Source organism: Heteronotia binoei, chromosome 17 (genome assembly GCF_032191835.1).
Source record: "Heteronotia binoei isolate CCM8104 ecotype False Entrance Well chromosome 17, APGP_CSIRO_Hbin_v1, whole genome shotgun sequence".
Taxonomy (NCBI): Eukaryota; Metazoa; Chordata; class Lepidosauria; order Squamata; family Gekkonidae; genus Heteronotia; species Heteronotia binoei.
In genome coordinates this window covers 44638730-44654995 of record NC_083239.1, presented here as the reverse complement: position 1 = coordinate 44654995, position 16266 = coordinate 44638730, and positions in this window count along the sequence as shown.

Sequence of the window (16266 nt, the reverse complement as noted above, 5' to 3'; positions counted from 1 at the left end):
CAATCTCAGCACATCTTGGAAGCTAAGCAGGGTCAGTCCTGATTAGGACTTGGATGGGAGACCGCCTAGGCTATCTATGCAGAGGTAGGCAATAGCAAACCACCTCTATTGGATGGCCCAGGCTAGCCCAATCTCAGCACATCTTGGAAGCTAAGCAGGGTCAGTCCTGATTAGGACTTGGATGGGAGACCGCCTAGGCTAGCTATGCAGAGGCAGGCAATAGCAAACCACCTCTGTTGGATGGCCCAGGCTAGTCCAATCTCAGCACATCTTAGAAGCTAAGCAGGGTCAGCTCTGGTTAGGACTTGGATGGCAGACTGCTGAAAAAGTCCAGAGATGCTATGCAGAGGCAGGCCGTGGCAAACCACCTCTGTTTGCCTCTGCCCTAACCTGGATGGCTCAGGCTAGCCTAGTCTCACCACATCTCAGAAGCTAAGCGGGGTCACCCCGGTAAAGACTTGGATAGGAGATCCCCAAGGCCAAGGTTGCTTTGCAGAGGCAGGCCCTGGCAAACCACCCTGGAACATCTCTTGCCTTGAAAACCCTTTGGGGTTGCCTTAAGTCGGCTCTGACTTGGCAGTGCTGTCCGCCGCCACCACTGGTGCGGTTATTGTATCCAGGGATTCTCTGTTCAGCATTCAGAAACATGGCAAAGGCCCATCCCATCTCTCTCCTGCTGCTCCATAGGGTACAGTCCAGAATCAAATTGGAGAATCTCCTTTTAATGAACTTTCCACCCCAGTTGCCCTTTGCTACATCCACCCGGCACTTAGCTTTTTGGCCACTGCATGACACAGTGTTGGACTGGATGGGCCATTGGCCTGATCCAATATGGCTTCTCTTATTTTCTTAAGCAGTTTCACCGCTGATCCAGTACACATGAATTTGCCATACTGAATCGGACTCTGGGTCCCTCAGAATCAATCTTGGCTACTCAGACCGGCAGCAGATCTCAGAAAGATGTCTTTCACATCACCTTCCGCCTGGTTCTTTTATCTGGAGATGCCGGGGATTGAACCTGGGACCTTCTGCAGGACAGGCAGAGGCTCTTCCACTTAGCCACAGCCCTGCCCTTGCAAATAACACAGGAAGATGCCTTATACTGAATCAGAAACTTACTATCTATCATATATTGTCCACTGGCAGCAGCTCTCCAGGGTCTCAGGTAGAAGTCTTTCCCATCACCTCCTGCCTGATCTTTTTAACTGGAGATGCCAGGGACTGAACCTTGGACCTTCTGGCTGTCAGGCAGAGGCTCTACCACTGAGCTACAGCCCCACTTCATGGCTCTCCAAGGTCTCAAAGGAGGCCTTTCCCATCACCTCCTGCCAGATCCTTTTAACTGGAGATGCCGGAGATTGAACCCGGGACCTTGCATGCCAAGCAGATGCTCTACCACTGAGCGACAGCCCCACTTCATGGCTCTCCAGGCTCTCAGGCTGAGGTCTTTCCCATCAACTCCTGCCTGGTCCTTTTAAAACTGGAGATGCCAGCGATTGAACCTGGGACCTTCTGCCTGCCAAGCAGATGCTCTACCACTGAGCTATACCCCACTTCATGGCTCTCCAGGGTCTCAGGCTGAGATCTTTCCCATCACCTCCTGCCTGGTCCTTTTAACTGGAGATTCCATGGGATTGAATCTGGGGCCTTCTGCAAGCCAAGCAGAGGTTCTTCCACTGAGCCACAACTCTTCCCTCTTCAACTCCCATTTTGCTGAAAATGTAGACTGGAGCAAAGCTCTCTTTTTATGCCAAAGCAGCTGGGGAGGGGGGATTTGGATCAAGGCTACGGCAGTGAGGGAGGGTGACAGCTTTCCTTGCCATGTCATTCTCCCCCTTAAAAAACAGCCCCTCTACCCCCCCCAAATGTCATTAGCCAAGGAGGTACAATTTGGGCAGACCTAATGAGGTTTAGTGGGGAAGGCAATGGCAAACCGCCCTGTAAAAAGTCTGCCGTGAAAACGTTGTGAAAGCAACGTCACCCCAGAGTCGGAAATGACTGGTGCTTGCACAGGGGACGACCTTTACCTTTTAAATGAAGTTTAGCAGCCTCCAGGAGGGGTCTAAAGGGGTCTCCTGGCATTAGAACTGAACTTTAGACTACGGAGATCAGTTCCCCTGGAGGCAAAGGGCAGTTTGGGGAATATACCAAAAGGAGAATGGAAGTCCCTCTCCAGGGGCTGCCTTGAGATCTCAAGATTTTCCTAGTCTAAAATATAATTTAATTAATATTTTTTTCAAACCAAAAGAACCAGAAAGGAACAACCGCTGCTCAAGAAAAACAAACAAGGAAATAACTCTCTAAATTGCAAAACATAGAAAAGAGATTGCAACCCCCACACACACACAAAATACAAAGGGGAGATAATGTTGAATCAGAGTGTTGACAGGGGGCTTGATATTTAACACATTTTTTCCTCAATTTATTTTACAAGATACAGCTAAGAGAGGAAGTCATTAATAGCACAGGGGCCTTTTTTAAAAAAAAATCATTCTTTCTCTACTTTATATTTAATTCCTTTTTCCATAATTTGAGGAAGGGCTTAGATAGATGTTGAACACTTTCCCAATCTGTATATGAAATAATAATAATAAAAAGAAGACTGCAGATTTATACCCCACCCTTCTCTCTGAATCAGAGACTCAGAGCGGCTCACAATCTCCTTTATCTTCCTCCCCCACAACAGACACCCTGTGAGGTGGGTGAGGCTGAGAGAGCTCTCACAGCAGCTGCCCTTTCAAGGACAACTCCTGTGAGAGCTATGGCTGACCCAAGGCCATTCCAGCAACTGGAAGTGGAAGAGTGGGGAATCAAACCCCGTTCTCCCAGATAAGAGTCCGCACACTTAGCCACTACACCCAACTGGCTCTATAAAACCATGCCACATTTCATAGAAATCTGACATTTTAGATCTGAGGAATTTTCCAACCTGGAGTTGGCAACTCTACAGGGATTGGACAAGATTTTCCTCTTAGCCTGTCAGGAGCTACAAGAGCAGTGTTCCCTCTAAGCTGAGTTAGCATGAGTCAGCTCACAGTTTTTTAGCTTCTGGCTCACACATTTTTGTCTTTGCTCAGGAAGGATGGCCCCAGAGCAAGCTACGTAATTTATGCAGTAGTCAAATTGCTCACTCGCAGGGCTTTTTTTTTTTTTGGTAGCAGGAACTCCTTTGCATATTTGGCCACAACCACCTGATGTAGCCAATCCTCCTGGAGCTTACAGTAGGCCCTGGAAGAAGAGCCCTGTCAGCTCTTGGAGGATTGGCTACATCAGGGGGTGTGGCCTAATATGCAAAGGAGTTCCTGCTACAAGAAAGCCCTGTCTGCTTGCAACCTCAATGCCAGTACTGTATTTTTCAGACCATAAGACGCACTTTCCCCCCCCAAAAAAGTGGGGGAAAGAGTGTGTGCGTCTTAAGGAGCGAAGGGACGATAGGATGTACCTTCCTCTGGGGGGGGCGATCCGCTGCCTCCGCCTCCGATCCCGGCGCTTCTCCCATGCCTGCCTGCCTGGGATCGCTCCACGCTGCCCCCACTGCAAACCCAGCGCTTTGCAAGCGCCGGCTGCGGAGGGGGCAGCGTGCTTCCTCCATGCCTGTCTGCCTGGCTCCAGCTCTGATGCTTAAAGCAAGCACCGGGATCGGAGGGCGGAGGGAGCGATCCTGGCACTTGCTGTAAGCGTCAGAGCTGGAGCCAGGCAGACAGGCACGGAGGAAGCACGCTGCCCCCTCCGCAGCCAGAGCTCGCGAAGCGCTGGGTTTGCGGTGGGGGCAGCGTGGAGCGATCCCAGCGCTTGCTGGAAGAAGCTGGAGCCAGGCAGGCAGGCGCGGGGGAAGCGCTGGGATCGGAGGCGGAGGCAGCGGATTACCCCCCAGGAGGAAGGTGCGTCCTATGGTCCGGAGCGCCTTATGGACCGAAAAATACGGTAACTCATAACATAGAATTTTTGCTCACAAGCCTCCACAACTTAGAGGGAGCGTTGCACGGGAACCCAACAGAACCCACCACTCAGCAAAGAGATTATGCTACTTGCCCCCCCCCCAGACCATCAACATAACCTGAGGTGGAACAGGGGCCAGGGGCTAGGATTTCTGGTGGCCCTGACCCCACCCCCACCTCTCCCCTGCCTCTTGGCCATATCCAAGCTCTTGACAGCCCAGAGTCACTGAGGAAGGGCACATGGGTGGTACACAGGGGTGGCATTCCTAGTGGCAAGGGCAACTACACTCCCAGCTGTGAATGCTGGAGAGAAATCATGTTGGATCAGGCCAGTGGCCCATCCACTCCAACAGCACTCTCTGTCACACAGTGATTACAGCCCAGGGGCCATCAGGAGGTCCACCAGCAGGGCCAGAACTCCAGAAGCCCTCCCACTGTTTTCCCCCAAGCACCAAGAAGACAGAGCATCTCTTGCCCCAGACAGAGCGTTCCATCTAGACCTTGTGACTACGGTAATAGCCACTGATGAACCTCTGCTCCATAAAAGAACATAAGAGAAGCCAATGGTCTATCTAGTCCAACACTCTGTGTCTCATACAGTGGCCAAGAACCAGGTGCCATCAGGAGGTCCACCAGTAGGGCCAGAATTCCAGAAGCCCTCCCATTCTTTCCCCCCAAGCACCAAGAATACAAAGCATCACTGCCCCAGACAGAGCGTTCCATCCATCCTTTGAGGCCGATAGCCACTCATGGATCTCTGCTCCATGCATTTCTCCCATCCCCTCTTGAAGCTGTGTTGCCAGCTCTGGGTGCATTAGTCCCTGGGGATTTGGGGGTGGAGCCTGAGGGCGGGGTTTAGGGAAGGGAGGGGCCTCAGCAGAGTACAGTGCCACAGAGCCCACCCTCCAAAGCAGATACATCTCCAAGGGAACCGATCTCTGTCACTTGGAGATCAATTATACTAATGGGAGGGCTCCAGGCCTCACCTGGAGGTTGGCAACCCAGTGTTTAGTGCTGTTAGGGGAAAGGGTGTGCAATTGAGACAGGGAACTGAGCATGGGCAGTGGGAAAGTGGGAGAAGGATACACGGGCAGGTGTGCAGATGGAAAGGAGAGTTTGGGAGGGGTTTGGGAGATGGTGAGGTAGGGTTGCCAGCCTCCAGGTGGGGCCTGGAGATCTCCTGCTTTCACAACTGAACTCCAGCTAGCAGAGGTCAGGTCCCCTGGAGAAAATGCTTAAAACTCTCAGAGCAGCTCACAATCTCCTTTACCTTCCTCCCCCACAACAGACACCCTGTGAGGTGGGTGGGGCTGAGAGGGTTCTCACAGCAGCTGCCCTTTCAAGGACAACCTCTGCCAGAGCTATGGCTAACCCAAGGCCATTCCAGCATTCCAGAATTCTGTATTCTTGGTGCTTGGGGGGGCACATTGGGAGGGCTTCTGGAGTTCTGGCCCCGCTGGTGGACCTCCTGATGGCACTTGGTTCTTGGCCACCGTGTGACACTGAATGTTGGACTGGATGGGCCATTGGCCTGATCCAACATGGCTTCTTTTATGGAGCATATGGAATGCTTTGTCTGGGGCAAGAGATGCTCTGTATTCTTGGCACTTGGTGGGGCAAGTCTACTCTCCAAAGCATCCATTTTCTCCAGGGGAGTTTATCTTTGTAATCCAGAATGAGCTGTAATTCTGAGGGATCGCTAGGAAGTTGGCATTTCTAGGAGGCTGGCCACCTTAAATCTGTGGGGCCCTGGGTGTGGGCAGATGGAGGCTCCTGGGTACTCTCCGCCAAGGCCCTTAGAAACCTGGAACTGGTCCTGGGAGCCCAGACCTGGGGCTGGCACCCTACCCATTTTAGCACCCTAGGCACACACACAAGACAGCCTTTATTGGCATATATAAGAATATAAAATAGAGGGACAGCCAGGTTACATACTAAAAGAGTACAAAATCCATACAGTATAAAATTAGGATTACAAAATAAAAAAGTAGCAACATAGTAAAACCTGATACATAGTACTACTTATCAGGATGAGTATTCAAAGCTCTATTAAAAAGAGTCAGTTTGGTGTAGTGGTTAAGTGTGCGGATTCTTATCTGGGAGAACCGGGCTTGATTCCCCACTCCTCCACTTGCACCTGCTGGAATGGCCTTGGGTCAGCCATAGCTCTGGCAGAGATCGTCCTTGAAAGGGCAGACTCTTATCCAGGAGAACCGGGTGTGATTCCCCACTCCTCCACTTGCACCTGCTGGAATGGCCTTGGGTCAGCCATAGCTCTGGCAGAGGTCGTCCTTGAAAGGGCAGCTGCTGTGAGAGTCCTCTCAGCCCCACCCACCTCACAGGGTGTCTGTTGTGGGGGAGGAAGATAAAGGAGACTGTGAGCTGCTCTGAGACTCTGAGATTCAGAGTGGAGGCTGAGATATAAATCCAATACCATCATCATCATCATGAAAAATCACCAAGTCACATGGGTGCGCCCAATTTGGCACCCCAAAGGCCAGTGCACTAGACAATCACCTAGCCCCCCAAAGCCCGGCACCCTAGATGATCGCCTAGTTTGCCTAGCGGCAGGGCCGGCTCTGTGAATCCAGACCTCCCCAACCTGGCCTGCCTTCCTCGTCCTCCTTTTGGAGCCCACACCCGTGTCTCGGTCTCTCTCTCTCTCTCTCTCTCTGGGTCTCTCTCTCTCTCTTTTTTTTATTTCCTTCTCTCCTCTCCTTTCTAAACACTTCCTCCCTCCTTTCAGGGAGAGCCACCGACTCCCCCGAGCGTTATGACTTCATCCCGGCGCGGGCTGCAGGCAGGGAGAAATAAATCTTCATAAAGGCTGGGTTGTGATTAATCCGTGGGCCAAGGCTCGAGAGCGGGACCTTTCCCATTAGCGGATAATGGGAAGATGGAAAGCTCCTGTCGCCGCCACTAGCTGCCCGTCATTTGTTCCACTTTGCAGTCCATTTGGCGGGGAGAGTACAAGGCACTCCATCAAAAATATTTTCAGAGTTAATTTCCGTCCCTTAATCTGCTTGATTCTTATTTTGTATCGAATGGCAGAATCGATTTTCGTGGCGACTAAATTAAATAAGGGCTCTTTTCATGCATGGGGGAGCCCGGGAGCTAAGGGGAGAGGAGGGGAGAGGAGGGAGAAAGAATTAGAAGGGGGGGAAGAGGAGGAGAAAAGGGGAGATGAAGAAGAGGAAGAAGTGGGGGGGGGGAGATGCACAGGCACGCCGGTGGATAAATAGATGGGACCTGGGGACAAGATGGGAGAGATGGGTTAGACCCTACAAACCAGCTTTTCCCATCAGTTAGCATGCACACACAATGGCGGGCCCAGCCAAGTGTGTTCCCATACGCAGAGGCCTCATTTTGGGCCCTGCCATTAGGCAATCGCCTAGGGCGCTGGCCTTTTGGGGGCACCGAATTGGGTGCTACCCATGTGACTTGATGATGTTATCAGTGCAGGGGGAGGGACGCCAGAAGTTAACCTTGCGTAGGGTGCCTGACAGTAGGGAACTCACAGGAGCAGAGCTCATGCACCTCTAAATTTTATTGTGCTCTTTCTTTCTCTCCCCCGCCCCAAATACTTGCTTCTGGGCTCCATTGTTCAAACCCCCTGGGAGAATTTTGTGGAACTCTCAGCTCTGACAAACTCTTTTAATATTTCCCCCCATAAAAACACGGGAAAGTAACCAAAACATATCAAGCAGACAGATGGAAATCTTCATCCTGCCACTGTGGCCACGTAGGAGAAAGTATTTGAAAAAGTATGACGGGAGTCAGGTTTTTATAATTCCAGAAGCATTTGAAGGTAGATGCTGAGCGGATAGAATTTAGTACCCTTTCCGGTGATGTCAAGAGTATGTGGCACATGCAAATGAGTTATGTGAATGAGCTCCAGCACCTCTTTTTCTACAAAATGTTCCCTGTACATGCGCATAACCACTTGGACACTTGTATTATTATTATTATTATTGTTATTATTGTTGTTATTATTATTATTATTATTATTATTATTATTATTATTATTATTATTATTATTATTATTATTATTATTTCAAACCTCATCTACATCTTGGAGGCTCAGCTCTTTTATTTTCAGGCCCAAACATTATAAGCCCCAAGATTTATTTTTTTTTAAAAAAAAAATCCTCATGGGTAGTCATCTGCTCCCCTTTTTCTACTCGCCTTACCCCTGAGCCAGCAGAAAATGGAGCTTGCCAAACTTTCCGGCCTTTGTGCCGATAGAAACTTCACCGGTGGAATTTCTGCACATCCAACCTGAGCAAAGTCAGGTTTTTAAAAATGTATATGTGTTTGCAGGGCTTTTTCTTTTATCAAGAACCCACAGGAACGCAGTTCCGACTGGCTTGGTGTTGGGGGTGTGTGACCTAATATGTAAATGAGTTCCTGCTGGGCTTTTTCTACAAAAAGCCCTGTGCAAAACAATGGTGACACCAGGGGGCATGGCCTAATATGCAAAGGAGTTCCTGCTGGACTTTTTCTACAAAAAAGCACTGTAATCAGGAACTTTTTTTGTAGCAGGAGCTCCTTTGCACATTAGGCCACACACCCCTGATGTAGCCAATCCTCCAAGAGTTTACAGGGCTATTAGTACAGGGCCTACTATAAGCTCCAGGGGGATTGGCTACATGAGGGGGGCATGGCCTACTATGCAAAGGAGTTCCTTCTATAAGAAAAGTCCTGCCTGTCATGTTTGTAGCAGGCTTATTTGGGCATAAGTGATAAACCGGTTGCAGGTTCCTCATTGGGAAATTCCCTGATAAACGATCCCATAGTGGGGAAACGTGCAGGCCGATTTGGCTGGAGTACTAAGCGTGATGATTCATCCAGTTCTGATAGATGGCCGGGGGTGGGGTGGGGGGGAGTGAAGGGCTACATTCTAGGATTTGTGCAAAGGGAAAGAGACCAGGATCTTGGAGGGAAAACAGAAGGGAAGCCGCTGGCACATACAAAAAAGACATACGCCAGTCTGCCTGCTCCCGCTGCCCTCGGTGTAAGTAGCAGGTTCAAGCGCCGCTTGGTGTCCTCTTCCGTCAGAGCTTTCCATGTTCATTTGATGCACCATTTTTCTTCTTCCCCTGTCAGATTGGCTCAGATCCCCCTCCCTGCCCACACTGTGGCCCCATGGGGGGGGGGACATGAAGGGGAGGGGGTGCGCCGCTCTCTCTTTCTCTCTGGATCATATAACCCCATGGCCTAGCAGAAAAAAGGAGAGCGAAAGAGTTCATTTATTCATGGCTGAGCCCAGCAATCCATTTATCTCTTTTTGCGTCTCTGACAGTTTGACATGCCTCTGGTCTGCCAATAGACACCCCCCCTCACCCCCCCCCCATTTGCACCCCTCCCGCTTCATCTGCCGTCCCCTCCAACAAAGCAGGACATCTAACAGGGAGGCGTTTTTTAGAGCGTCTCCGCTTCTGCGCCTCTTCCTAGGGGAATCGCAGGCTTCTCCCAATATTTAACTTTCCCGGCTTCCCACCTCTTGCTAGCGATGCCGCTAAGCAGGGGTCGTTTGGTAGAAAAATAGGTGGTGGCGCTCATGAACAGAACTCACTGGCATATGCGGCTCCCACCCAGCCAAAAGCAACCCAAAGCAAGAGAGGGGAGCCCCAGGGGAGCGAGGCCTGCTTGGGCTGGCTAGAGATCCGGGCAACCCAAGAAGGCCTCGCTCGCCTGGGGCTCTCCTGGGCCGCCCCCGCAGTCAAAAGGCCAGCAAGCCACCCGCCACCCAAAATCACATAAGAAGTGGAGAAACGGTGGCGTGGGCTTCTCCAGGCGCTAATGCGGGCTGCTGGGGGAAATCTCTCTTCCGCTGGTGTGGCAAAGCCCCTGGTGGCTGGCTGACTGCCTGCTCTCCTAATCCAGGGATTGTTATGCAACTGCAACTACTATTCAATGGACAAGGTAGGTGGGGAGGAAGAGGGAGAACCCTCAGAAAGGTTCAGGAGCTGCGCTCCTGTGAGCTCCAACTGAATCTGAGGCCTGCCACTAAGAAATTCCACGGGAGGGGGTTCATGTCGGTTCTGGCTTGGATAGCAGGGTTGCCAATTCCCAGGTGGGGGCAGGGGATCCCCCAGTTGGAAGACCCTCCCCCCCGCTTCAGGCTCATCAGAAAGTGGGGGGGAGGGATATGTGTTCTGGGCACTCCATTATTCCCTATGTAGACCGGTTCCCTTAGCACCTGTCACATCAACCATCACCAGTGGTCTGACCTAGCCTCAGATCGCAAAGCATGGAGGCACACCATCCACCAGGCTGTCTCTTCCTTTGAGAACGCACGCATAGCTGGTCTTGAGGACAAAAGGAGATTGAGGAAGAATCGCACTGCTACAGCACCAACCCTAAATCAGACTTTTCCCTGCAGCCGCTGTGGCCGGACCTGCCTGTCCCACATTGGTCTTGTCAGCCACCAGCGAGCCTGCAGCAAACGTGGACTATTGCACCCTTCTTAAATCTTCGTTCGCGAAGCCAAGCCGAGAGAGAGAGAGAGAGAGAGAGAGACCGGTTCCCATAGGGTATAATGGAGAATTGATCCATGGGGTTCTGGGGGGGGGCTCTTTTTTGAGGAAGAAGTGCCAAATTTGAAGCATAGCATCCAGTGGCTGTCCCCAAAATACCCTCCAAGTTTCAAAAGAATTGGCCCAGGGGGTCCAATTCTATGAGCCCCCAAAGAAGTTGTTCCATCCTTCGTTATATCTTATATGAACCGTTCGTGCATACTGATAAGATATGACTGTGAGCTGTTGCCTAAGCACAGGGTAAGTTAGATGGTGTGTGACGTCATACACAGAAAATGTAGAAGGTTAACTTCTGTGAAGACATACTCTGTAAAGGCATACTCTGTATATTTTTTTTATTTATATTTTGCATGTTAAGTTCCGGAATGTAAAAATAACAGCCAGAAGAAGTGTAAAGGGAACACAAACTTGAACCTAGGACTTGTGTTGCTGCTACTACAGCTGTTGAATTACTCTTCAAAGAGGAACAGCCGGGCTATCTGTGTCTCTCAACAGAAAGAGTAGAAGACAGCAGATTTTCACACCTGGCAACATTTAAAGTTTGAGTTTCTACTAAGGACTGTTTATTTGCTTTAAAGGACATTTAAGAATTACACTGATGAAGTGTTTGAGTAAAAGAGTGCTTTTGCACTGATATTGCAACATTCGGTGCACGGTGTTTTTCTTGTTTTGCCTAATCCCCAGGTAGGGGCAGGGGATCCCCCCCCCCCGGTTTGGAGCCCCTCCCCCCACTTCCGGGTCATCAGAAAGCGGAGAGGGGACTCCATTATTCCCTATCGAGATTGATTCCCATAGGGTATCATGGAGAATTTATTCACAGGTATCTGGGGCTCTGGGGGAGCTGTGTTTTGAGGTAGAGGCACCAAATCTGCCACATAGCATCTGATGCCTCACCTCAAAACCCCTTCCAAGTTTCAAAAAGATTTGACCAGGGAGTCCAATTCTATGAGCCCCCAAAGAAGGTGCCCCTATCCTTCATTATTTCCAGTGGAGAGAAGGCATATAGACGGCATGAGGATCCTTTAAATGTGATGGTCAGAGCTCCTGTTGGAGTTCAATTATGCTTGTCACAACCTTGCTCCTGGCTCCACCCCCAATGTCTCCTGGCTTCACCCCCAAAGTCCCCAGATATTTATTGAATTGGACTTGGCAACCCTAGTTCTCCTTCCTTCTTTGAAAAACACCGCCCTCGTTCTCTTTATCCCAAAGTATTGTGGGGTTTTGAAAACACCTTCTGTTGGAGGGGTGTAATAATAAGCCCTGTGTGTTCCCTTGGAGAGGCAAATATTTACACCTGCAAGGCGGTCTCTGTTTCCCCCTGTTGGACTTTGGACCCATGCTAATAGGAAGGTGGTTGAAATGAACTTAGGGTGTTTTTCCAAATGACTGCGGAGCTCAGTGTTTTCTTCAACCGGATCTGTATCTTTTAGGGTTGCCAGAACTGACTCAAGAAACATCTGGGGACTTTTGGGGCACAGCCAGGAGACTTTTTTTTGGGGGGGGGGAGCTGGGAGCAAGGATGTGACAAGCATGACTGAACTCCAAAGGGAGTTCTGGCCATCACATTTCAAGGGACCGCACGCCTTTTAAATGCTTTCCCTCCATTCGGAATAATGAAGGATAGGGGCACCTTCTTTGGGGACGCATGGAATTGGACTCCATGGTCCAATCTTTTTGAACCGTAGGGAGTGTCTTCAGGAGAGGGACTGGATGCTATGCTAAAAATTTGGTGCCTCTACCGCAAAAAACAGCCCCCCATGAGCCCCAGATACCCATGGATCGATTCTCCATCCTTACGGAAATCGGTCTCCGTAGGGTATAATGGAGCATCCAGCAGAAATTTCCCTCCACCCCTGCTTTTTTGATGACCCTGAAGTGGGGGGAGGGCCTCCAAACCAGGGGATCCCCTGGCTCCAATTAGGTTCACAACACAACTGAAAGGAAGAATTGTCTATTGCTTACCAGGCTCTTCTCCAGTGAGTGCTCCCTTCTCGTTTGGTGGCGAAAGTATTTGAGCTTCAGCTTCAGCATCTGACCTCCCAGGGAATAGTCAGGGTTGATTTCCCTTAGGATTGACTGATTTGATCTTCTTGCAGTCCAAGGGATTCTCAGGAGTCTATATGCTATACCAGTCTATGCTATACCATGAAGGGCCACCCAGGACGGACAGGCTGCAGTGGAGAACTCAGAAAAAACACGATCCACTGGAGAAGGAAATGGCAACCCACTCCAGTATCCTTGCCAAGAAAACCCCATGGACAGTAACAAAAGAGATATGAATAGAACTAACTAAATAAAATAAATCCATAAAGCCCAATCTCATCAGATCCCGGAAGCTAAGCAGGCAAGTACTTGGAAGGGAGAACTGCAAGGAATACCAGGGCCGGGACGCAGAAGCAGGCAATACAAGACATCTCATTCTCATTATTATCATTATTATTAATTAAATAATGTATTTAATAATTAATAAATTTAATAAACAGACTCAGGGCAGCTAACAGTCTGCTTAAAACAATTCAAGAATACAATTTAAAACAATTAAAACAACAATTAATACATAAAACACATTTCATGGTGCTGTTAACACCTTCAGCAGGCAGAATCGTAACTTTTTTTTCTGACGGAGATCCTACGATGGTCGTAATTTCTTATGAGTAATATCATATGGACATATGAAGCTGCCTTATATTGAATCAGACCCTTGGTGCATCAAAGTCAGTATTGTCTATTCAGACTGGCAGCGGCTCTCCAGGGTCTCAAGCTGAGGTTTTTCACACCTATTTGCCTGGACCCTTTTTAGTTGGAGATGCCAGGGATTGATATCGCTCAGCAGTATAGGGTGGCAGTCCTTTCCCATTTAAATGTTAAAGGCCTGCTGAAATAGTTCGGTTTTACAGGCCCTGCAGAATTGGGAGAGTTCCTGCAGGCCCTTATGGCCTTTATAAAACGTCCTGGCCCTACTGGAGGTTGCCAGAGGTCACCATGACTTCCAGGCCTGCAGTTGTCACATACACACATACACCAACAAAAATACTGATTGCAAGCAAAATACAAAAAAAAAAAATCACAATACACAACACAGCTGGGGCCATGATTGCTCGTTAAGTATCTGAAGGGCTGTTGCTAGCTCTCCAGATGTTTTTTGCCTACAACTCCCATTAGGCCCAGCCAGCATGGCCAATGGCTGGGGCTGATGGGAGTTGTAGGCAATAAACATCTGGAGAGCTACCATTGGCCACTCCTGGCTTAGAGGAGAGCAGGCAGCTGTTCCTGTTGGCGGCAGAGGAGAGGACTCACAAGAATGGGTTTAACTTTAGGGTGGGAAGGTAATGGCTGGATATTAGGAAAACCTTTCTTACAGTAAGAGTTGTTCAACAGTGGAAGCAGCTACGGAGGGAGGTGGTGAGCTCCCCCTCACTGGCAGTCTTTAAGCAGTCTTTAAGCGGCTGGACAAACACTTGCCAGGGATGCTCTAGGCCAGGGGTGTCAAACATGTGGCCCAGGGGCCAAATCAGGCCCTTGAGCAACTGGCTGTCATCTGCTTCTTTCTCCCTATATCTTGCTTCCTTCTGCATCACAGTTTGCTTTGCCAGGCTTGCTCAACTGCACAGGAGCTACAGAGCAAAGCCTTTGTTTTCTCCATTGGCTGAGGCTCCTCCCTTGGAGAGGAAGGGGGGGAGGTATAGCTTGCTTTGCCAGGCTCTCTCAGCCACACAGAAGAGCTACGGAGCCAAGCCTCTCTTCCTTCTATTGGCTGAAGCTCCTTCCTCCTCCCAGTCCCCTGGGGAAGGAAGGAAGGAGCCAGAGCTTCCTGTGCCCAGTTCCCTGGATCCTGTGGGAGAAATACCAAGAAAGCAACTTTAAGACCAACAAGTGCTAATGTTTTAAGGATGTTTTATTTTTAAGGTTTTTTTAAAGTATATATATTTGTGTTTGTCTGTGTCTTTTACAAAGTTTATATTTCTGCTACCTAATCTTAAATAGGTACATGCATTGCCTGGCCTGACATGGCCCGGCCCAACAAGGTCTCATTTATGTCAGATCCGGCCATCATAAGAAGAAGACTGCAGATTTATACCCCACCTTTCTCTCTGAATCGGAGAATCAGAGCGACTTACAATCTCCTTTATCTTCTCCCCCCACAACAGACACCATGTGAGGTGGGTGGGGCTGAGAGAGCTCTCACAGCAGCTGCTCTTTCAAGGACGACTCCTGCGATAGCTATAGCTGACCCAAGGCCATTCCAGCAGCTGTAAGTGGAGGAGTGGGGAATCAAACCCGGTTCTCCCAGATAAGAGTCCGCACACTTAACCACTACACCACACTGGTTCTCATAACAAATGAGTTCAACACCCCAACTCTAGGCTGATTCTCCATTGAGTAGAGCATTGGACAAATAGCCTGTATGGCCCCTTCCAATTCTGTGATTCTATCTTGACATTTCCAAAAGCTGCGTAGACTCAGAATTTGGCACATCTCTTGGTAAACTTGCCAAGTACAGGTAGAGAAATTCCTGGAGATGTTGCGGGGTGGAGCTTGGGTAGAGGAGAGACCTCAGCTGAGAATAACGTCCAAAGCAGCCATTTTCTCCAGGGATAGTAAATGCAACTGGAACCAGTGTGACGATAAGCAATATACGATAACCACCGGAATCAATAAAACTTTCATGCAAAGGGTGTAAATATGCGTTTTTAGTGAAGTTAAATAAAAACAAAACTAAGGAACACTGAACATTCTTGAAATTTCCCCCACAGAGTCTCTCAACAGTCACAAAGAATGATAGCCTTTTCAAATAGGACTTAATGAAGACGTGGGTGAAGTCTTTAATTTCTTAGTATTCCACTCATGATGGTGCGGAGAGAATAAGGAACCGCTTTTAAAAGGACTCCTCACAGTTTCAATATTTAGTTCTTCCTCAGCCTCTTTCTCCCGATGTTACACGGAGCCACAGTTCTACTCTTTACAGCATGGATCCATGCATGCTCTAATTTGCTGCTACCGGTTGAGGAAGAACTAACTATTGAAACCATGAGGAGTCCTCTTAAAAGTGGTTCCTTATTCTCTCCACACCATCACGAGTGGAACACTAAGAAATTAAAGACTTCACCCACATCTTCATTTAGTTCTATTTGAAGAGGCTGTCATTCTTGGTGACTGTTGAGAGAGTTTGTGGGGAAATTTTCAAGAATGTTCTTTAACGACATTAATCGACGGTTAGATGAAATGTCATATGACCAGATCTCGATGATGGGTGATTTTAATGGGACAATACAAAATAATATTGATAGATCAAGCCAAAAGAAGACAGATAAAGAAGGAAAACTACCAAATTCTTTTTTCGAGTTGGTTAAACAAGAAAATTTGGAAGATATCTGGAGAAAGTTTAATCCTGAAGTAAGAGCAAGACATAATTCTTTTTCCAGAATAGATATGTTATGGGGTTCCGAAAGTTTGGGCCTCATAACTAAAAAAGTGGAGATTCTACCAAAGGTTAGTGCAGATCATAACCCAATATGCTGGACTACAAAATGGCAAAAGAAAACAAGACGATGGAGAATTAATGAGGATCTGCTACAAGATAAAGACACTGTGACATTTTTAGAAAAGGAAACTGCAGCGTTCTTTCAAATAAATGAGACCGATGATGTGGAATTTCAGACAGTTTGGGATACCTATAAAGCAGTAATGAGAGGATTACTAATCACATTGAATAATAAAGATAAGAGGGCCAAGGAAGAGCGGTTGCTAGGTTTACAAAATGAAATAAAGAAAAAAGAAGGGGAATTAAA